The sequence below is a fragment of the Saimiri boliviensis genome, chromosome 3 (genome assembly GCF_048565385.1).
Source record: "Saimiri boliviensis isolate mSaiBol1 chromosome 3, mSaiBol1.pri, whole genome shotgun sequence".
NCBI classification, from domain to species: domain Eukaryota; kingdom Metazoa; phylum Chordata; class Mammalia; order Primates; family Cebidae; genus Saimiri; species Saimiri boliviensis.
In genome coordinates, this window is record NC_133451.1 from 115110751 (window position 1) to 115119239 (window position 8489).

Sequence of the window (8489 nt, forward strand, 5' to 3'; positions counted from 1 at the left end):
AAGGCAAAGCTGACCCATGTGAGAGGAAATCTGGGCATTGTAATTCCCAGGCAGAGCTTGGCCCTCACCCAGAGTTTGGGGTCTGAAAATGTTATTAAATGGCAAAACTTGCAGAATATCTTTGGTCTAGTTCTCTTAATAATTCCCTAGCTATTTGTAATTCTTTTTTCTCTTAGGACTTACAAATTACAAATTCACCATGACCCACATTTCTAAGCCTGTATGAACAAGTTTCGTCATTCCTGTGAGCAGAAGGCTTAGCTCACATTGGGAGCTAATACTGACCAGAGTTCCCCATTCTACCGCACCCTCTGCAAGGCAGAACTGAACATGTAAGATGTTAGCACTGTGTATTTTCCCTGATATTGACTTTTTTTTTTTTTTTGAGACAGAGTTTAGCACTGTTACCTGGGTTGGAGCGCAGTGGTGGGATCTCAGCTCACCGCAGCCTCTGCATTCTGGGTTCACGTGATTCTCCTGCTTCAGCCTCCCCAGTAGCTGGGATTACAGGCACACACCACCACATCCAGCTAACTTTTTGTATTTTTAGTTGAGACAGGGTTTCACTATGTTGGCCAGACTGGTCTCGAACTCCTGACCTCGTGATCCACCTGCCTCAGCCTTCCAAAGTGCTGGGATTACAAGCGTGAGCCACCACACCCAGCCCAAAAATATTGACTTTATACTTGTGTACTGCTGAAGGTTTTCTTGTCTGCCATTTCACCATCAGTCACAGTACTACACTGTCCTATACGGTAGCCACTAGCCACATGTGACTGTTGAGCATCTGTAATGTGACCAGTTCAGGTTCACATGTGCTGAAAGTATGAAATACACGCCAGATTTTGAAGACTTAGAATAAAACAAGTAAAATATTTCATTAATAATGTTTATGTTGATTATACATCGAAACGATATTATTGGGGTATAATGGATTAAAAGAATCTCATCACTAAAATTAATTTTACTTAATTTTTTTTTTTTTTTTTTTTTTGCTTTTCTAAACATGGCTGTGAAAGTTTGAAAATTTCCTTTTTTTTTTTTGTTGAGATGGAGCCACACCCAGGCTGGAGTACAATGACACAATCTTAGCTCAATGCAACCTCCGACTCCCTGGTTTAAGCAATTCTCTTGCCTCAGCCTCCCAAGCAGCTGGGATTACAAGTGACTGCCACAACTCCTGACTAATTTTTTTTGTATTTTTAGTAGAGACAGGGTTTCTTCATGTTGGTCAGGCTGGTCTCAAACTACTGACCTCAGGTGATCCGCCTCCCAAATACTTGGATTACAGGCATGAGCCACCACGCCTGGCCAAAAGGTTTAAAATTTCATTTGTGGCTCACATATTTCTGTTAGACAGAATGGACCTGGAACCTGGCTTAGGATCTCTTAACACCAATTCCTTGCCCAGGTATTTCAGTTAGGACACTTGATCACATCCACACCACTGTGAGTTCTGCCATGTAGCTTCACAGTCTTGTGGAAACATTGTCCAAGTGGGCAACCGTGTGTCTGCAGGGTTAGGGCCGATGACTGGCTTTTGACTACAGCCTACCCTGGCATGGGAAGAGGGCTGCAGAAGGGGTTACCAAACATTCTACAAGTCCTGCAGCTTCTCATTAGCGGAACGGAATTAAACTCCAGGGCCTCTGCAGGCGGAAGGCCAAGGGCGTTCATGCTACTCGACTGAAATCATAGCTCTAACCTTGAGCAGAAAATGTCATTGTCAGAAGCAATAAGATTAGGGGATCAACAGTGAAAAACATCAGCTAAAAGCTTTTTAATTTTAAGACTCCAGGGTTAAAATTCTATTTCCCTTATCACATTTATCTACATCGCTGGTATTTCCTAGGCCCTCACATGACAAGTCTCTTTTGCGGCTTGATCTCTGAAAGTTTTCACACACTTTGCCTTCCGTTTAGCGGGAGGGGATTGTGTTTCGCTTTAATCATTTGGTGACTTGCAGTGTCTTGAGTTCCTGTCATAATTAAATTAGTGGATTAGCATTAGATTATCTCTTCAAAGCAATGCATAAAATAACGCGCAGGCAAGTGCCGAACAATGACATTTCAGTCAATGACAAACAACATGTATAATGGGGGTCCTGTAAGATTATAAAGGGGCCAAAAAACTCCTATTGCCTAGTGACATCATAATCATTGTAACATGGTAGCGTGATGCGTTACTCACATGTTTTTGTTGTGAATACTGGGCTGCCAGTCATATAAAAGTATCACAATACAATTATGTATAGTATGTAATACTTGATAATGGCAATTAATGACTATTTTACTGGTGTATGTATTTACTAGACTATTCTTTTTATTATTATTTTAGAGCGTCTTCTGTCTACTTTCAAAAAGTAGGCCAATTTAAAAAAGTTGGCGGGGCACAGTGGCTCATGCCTGTAATCTCAGCATTTTGGGAGGCTGAGGCAGGCGGATCACAAGGTCAGGGGTTTGAGACCGGGTCTGGCCAACACAGTGAAATCCTGTCTCTACTAAAAATACAAAAAAATTAGCCGGTGTGTTGGTATGCACCTGTAATCCCAGCTTCTTGGGGAGGCTGAGGCAGGAGCATCATGTGAACCCGAGAGGTGGAGGTCGCAGTGAGCCGAGATCATGCCATTGCACTGTAGGCTGGGCAACAGTGCAAGACTCCATCTCAAAAAAAGACAACTGTAAAACTCAGCAGGTCCATCAGGAGGTATCTGGAAGAAAGCATTGTCATCACAGGAGGCATGTTACTTTCCCTGAAGACCTTCCAATGGGACAGGATGTGCGGATGGAAGACAGTGAGATTGATGACCCTCCCTGTTTAGGCCTAGGCTAATAATGTGCGTGTGTCTCTGTTTTTCACCAGAAAAAGTTTAAAAAATAAAAAATAAATAAATAAAAGGTAAAAACAGAAAAGAATTTAGAGACTAAGGATATCAAGAAAGAAAATATATTTATGTAGCTGTACAATGCGTTTATGTTTTAAGCTGTGTTATTACAAAAGAGTCAAAAATTTTTTTTTAAGTTCATAAAGTAAAAAAGTTACAGTAAATGAAGATTAATTTATTGTTGAAGAAAGAAATTTTTAATATAAATTTAGTGACCGGGCACGTTGGTTGATGCCTGTAATTCCAGAACTTTGGGAGGCTGAGGCGGGTGGATCACATGAGGTTGGAAGTTTGAGACCATCCTGGCCAACATGGCGAAACCCCGCTTCTACTAAAATTATAAAAATCAGCTGGGTGTGGTGATGCGCACCTGTAGTCTCAGCTACTTGGGAGGCTGAGGCAGGAGAATCACTTGAACCAGGGAGGGGGAGGTTGGAGTGAGCCAAGATCGTGTCAATGCACTCCAGCCTGGGCTACAGAGTGAGACTCCATCTCAAGAAAAAATAAATTAAGTGTAGCCTAAGTGCACAGTGTTTATAAAGTCTATGGCGGTGTTCAGTCACGTCCTAAGGGGAGTCACTCCCCATTCACTCACCGACTTACCCAGGGCAACTTCCGGTTCTGCGAGCTTTATTCATGGTGAGTGCCCCATGTATGTGTACCATTTTAAATCTTCTAGGCTGTACTTTTACTGTGCCTTTTCTAGGTTTAGATACACAAATACCATTGTGTTACAACTGCCTACAATATTCAGTATAGTAACATGCTGTACAGATTTGCAGCCTTGGAGCAATAGGCTGTACCTACAGCCTAGGTATGCAGCAGGCTACACCATTTAAATTTGTGTAAGTACAGGCTTTGATGTCTTCACAACAAAATCACCTATGACACATTTCTCAGAAGGTACCCTCACCATTTGGTGATGCGTGACTGTATAGGGAAGTTTTGTGTTTAGACTATATGTTAATTTTCCCCCAGTTCATTTATTCCCCTAATGGACCATGTGTATTTCAATTACAATCTACCAAAGAAGGTAGCACTGCTTTTATTTCTAATTTCTCCCCTTGTGATTTCACAATGAAGATTTGGGACTTACCTGCATTTTCATTAGGGGCTGTTCCTGGTCGTGGCAGATCAGTTTTGCCTGGAGGTTTCATGCATTCCTTGACTGTGCTCTCTGTTACCTGTACTCTGTCATTTTTACTTCCTCATTCCATCTGTCATGAAGGCATGTGATAGAGAGTGTTCTCAAATGATGAAAAGATAAATGGCTGGGATAGAACTAACTGCTGTCCTGTTAAAACTTCAGAGCTAGTCTTGAATGATTTGTATGTGCACTGAAAAACAATGTATATTTTGCAGTTGTTGGGTGGGATTTCAATCAGGTCAGGTTGGTTGATCATTTTGTTGAAATCTTGTATATTCTTATTGACTTTGTGTCTGTTTATTCTATCAATAACTGAGAGAGAGTGTTGAAATATTTCAGTATAGGCTGGGTGAGGTGGTTCACGCCTGTAATCCCAGGTCTTTTGGAGGCCGAGGCCAATGGATCACCTGAGGTCGGGAGTTTGAGCTCATCTTGACCAACATCGAGAAACCCTGTCTCTACTAAAACTACAGAAAAATTAGCCGGGTGTGGTGGCACATGCCTGTAATCCCAGGTACTCGGGAGGCTGAGGCAGAAGAATTGCTTGAACCTGGGAAGGGGAGGTTGCAGTGAGCTGGGATTGCTCCATTACACTCCAGCCTAGGAAACGAAAGCAAAAAAAAACCCCAAAAAACAAAAAAACCCTCCCTCTCAAAAAATGAAATATTTTAGTATAACTGTGGAATTGTCTATTTCTCCTTTCAATTCTATCAGTTTTGCTATATGCATTTTAAAGCTCTGTTATTACATGCATAAACATTTAAGATTGCTATTTTTTTAATGAATTGACCCCTTTATCAATGTGAAATGATTCTGTTTATCTCTGATAATATTCCATGGTATGAAATCAACTTTGATATTTATGTAGTACTTCAGCTTTCTTTTATTTATTGTTATCATGGTGTATCTTTTTCTATCTTTTTACTTATAACCTATTATTTTCTTCATATTTAAAGTGCTTTTATTGTAGGGAGCCTGTAATTGGGCCTTTTCCCCTCTTCGATTCTGATTTATGTCATTTAATGACTGGTAGTCCATCTAATGTGATTATTAGTATACTTAGGTTTAACCTAACATCTTACTATTTGTTTTCTGTTTATTGCAGTCTTCATTTTGCCTTGTTTTGAATTTATTGAGTATTTTCTATAATTTCATTTATCTGTTTGTTGGTTTGTTAGTTATATACTTCTCTCTTTTTTTTTAATGATTGGTTTGGGGTTTATAGTACATTTCAGGGATTGGCAAACTGTAGCCCCTGAGCCAAATCTGTTTGCCACCTGTTATTGTAAATAAAATTTTATTGAAATACACCCACACCCATTCGTGTATTTATTGCCTCTGGCTGCTTTTGCACTACAGCAACAGTATTGAGGGTGGGTGCAGTAGCTGACATCTGTAATCCCAGCACTTTGGGAGGCTGAGGTGGGAGGATCACAGGAGGAGTTCAAGACCACCCTGGGTCACATAGGGAGACCCCATTTAAAAAAAAATGAGCTGGGTGTAGTGACATGCACCTGTAGCCCCAGCTACTTGGGAGGCTGAAATGAGGATCACTTGAGCTCAGGAGCTTAAGGCTGCAGTGGGCTGTGATCACACCACTGGACAACAGCCTGGACAACAGAGTGAAACCCTGTTCTAAAAAAAAGTAAAAATAAAAATAAAATAGAATAAGAAAACAGTAGACTTGAGTAGTTGTGACAGACACCATAAAGCCTGCAAAGACTAAAATACTTACTACCTGACCCTTGACAGAAAACATTTGCCAATCTCAGATAAGCATTTTAACTTATCATCATCTACCATCACGCAGTGTTAGGTTGTTTCACGTATACTTGCAGCAATAAATTCAACATCCTGGATTGGCCTTTGTGTTCTTGTCAAAAATTTTACCTCTATTTATAAACCCCGCAATACACTGGTTGTTTTTGCTTTACAAAATAATGTTTCAAAGAGAATTTTTAAATGCGAGAGAGAAGTCTTTTGTATTAACTTCCCCTGCTCCCTCCTATCCCCTCTACACAATGACCATTTCTGGTATTCTTTATTCCTTTGTATAAAACCAGATTTCTACCTGGAATTATACGTTTGCCTGAGGGACTTCTCTTAACATTTCTTATAGTGTAGGTCTACTGGTGATTAATTCTTTTCGTTGTATGTCTGAAAAAGTATTTATTTTAATTTTGCTTTTGAAGACATTGTTCCTGGACATAAGAATCTAAGTTGACAGTGTTGTTTTGCTTTGTCTTTTAGTACTATAATGGTGCTTTGCTACTACTACCTTCTGGTTTCTATTAGTTCCAACAAGAAGTTTGCTGTCATTCTTATCTTTATTCCTCCATACCTGTATTTTCTTCCTGGTTGCTTTTTTTTTCCCCTCTTTATTAGTAGATTTAACAACTTGATTTTGATATATTTTATTGTAGTCTTCTTTACATTTCTTGTGTTGGGCTTTGTTAAGTTTCTTAAACCTGTGTATTAATAGTTTGCATTAAATTTAGAAATTTTTGCCTATTCTTTCTTAATTTTTTTTTTTTTTTTTTTTTTTGAGACAGAGTTTCACTGCTGTTACCCAGGCTGGAATGCAATGACATGATCTTGGCCCACCACAACCTCCACCTCCTGGGTTCAGGCAATTCTCCTGCCTTAGCCTCCTGAGTAGCTGGGATTGCAGACATGCACCACCACCCCTGGCTAACATTATATTTTTTAGTAGAGATGGGGTTTCTCCACGTTGGTCAGGCTGGTCTCCAACTCCTGATCTTGTGATTCGCCCTCCTCAGCCTCCCAAAATGCTGGGTTACAGGTGTGAGCCACCGTGCCTGGCCAATCTTCAAATATTTTTTATGATCCTCTGCTTCCTCCTCTCACCAAACTCCACTTACACAATTACCATATACTAGAATAACTGAAGTTGTGCCATAGCTCACTTATATTTTATTTTCTTTCAGTCTTTTTTCCTCTCTGTGTGTTTCAGGTTGGCTAGTTTGTACTGCTACATATTCACATTTACTAATTTTTTCTTCGGCACTTTCTAATCTGTCATTAATTTCATCCAGTATATTTTTTATTTTGGACATTAATTTTTATTTCAGAAACTTTTAATTGAGTCTCTAAAACTATTTCCCATGTCTCTTTTTAACATGGGCATGCCTTTCTCTACCATCTTCAACTTTTGAATATAGGTATAGTTATTCTCTTGAAGCCCTTGTCCACTTATTCTACCATTTGTCGCATTTCTGGGTCTGTTTATATTAATTTTTCTGTCAATTAATTTTCATCCATTTTCCCAATATAACTCTTTTTTTCTTGGGAATTTTTTTTTTTTTTTTTTTTTGAGACAGAGTTTGGCTCTTGTTGGAGTGCAATGGCGCCATCTCGGCTCACCGCAACCTCTGCCTCCTGGGTTCAGGCAATGCTCCTGCCTCAGCCTCCTGAGTAGCTGGTATTACAGGCACGCACCACCATGCCCAGATAATTTTTTTGTATTTTTAGTAGAGACAGGGTTTCACCATGTTGACCAGGATGGTCTTGATCTCTTGACCTCGTGATCCACCCACCTCAACCTCCCAAAGTGCTGGGATTACAGGCGTGAGCCACAGCACCTGGCCCTTTTCTTGGGAATTAAAAATATATATATATTTTTTTAGCCTGTTGCCCAGGCTGTAGTGCAATAGCACGATCATGGCTCACTGCAGCCTCAACGTCCCAGGCTTAAGCAATTTTCCCACCTCAGCCTCTCAAGTAGCTGGGATTACAGGCACACATCACCACGCCCAGCTATTTTTTAAATTTTTTGTAGAATGGGGTCTTGCTATGTTGTCAGGGCTGGTCTCAAACTCCAGGGCTCAAGTGATCCTCCTGCCACAGCCTCCCAAAGTGCTGGGACTGCAGGTGTGAGCCACCATGCTCAGCCTTCTTGAGTATTTTGAAAGAAATCTCAGACAACATATGTCTTATAAATACTTCAGTGTGCATGTCGAAGTGATAATCAGAAAGGATTTTTTTTTCACATTGGACGGGTCATGTGGTGCTGATGTGGTAACAAGGTTTGAGGGAGGCTCATCTCACTCATTAACATGCAAACAAGTTTCATTAACAAGGTTCATCTCACTTATTAACATGCAAACAAAATCATCACACTTGTGAACCACAAAAAGAGAGTAAAGACTTTAAAAAAATCATCCCTTTGCCATTTATCACTTAAGAAAATTAACCATTCCTGAATATAATCTAATATTCAGATCATATGTGAATTGCTTTACTTCATCTTAAAAATGCGTTTTTACACATGATTTGTTTGAATCAGGATACAAATGAGAATCACAAATTATATTTGGTTGCTGCATCTCCAGGTCTCTTTTATTCTATAAGTCCCTTTTCCACATGCTGTAGTATGTTAAAGAAAATGGGTCATTTGTCTCAGACTCCCACAATCTGCATTGGCTGATGGTTTCCTTG

General features: G+C 39.9%; 1 pseudogene; it reads right to left on the minus strand.

Annotated features, from left to right (window-relative positions):
- Nucleotides 1–8040: 8040 nt before the first annotated feature.
- On the minus strand, nucleotides 8041–8190 carry LOC120363852 (small nucleolar RNA U13; annotated as a pseudogene).
- Between the last annotated feature and the right edge of the window lie 299 nt (nucleotides 8191–8489).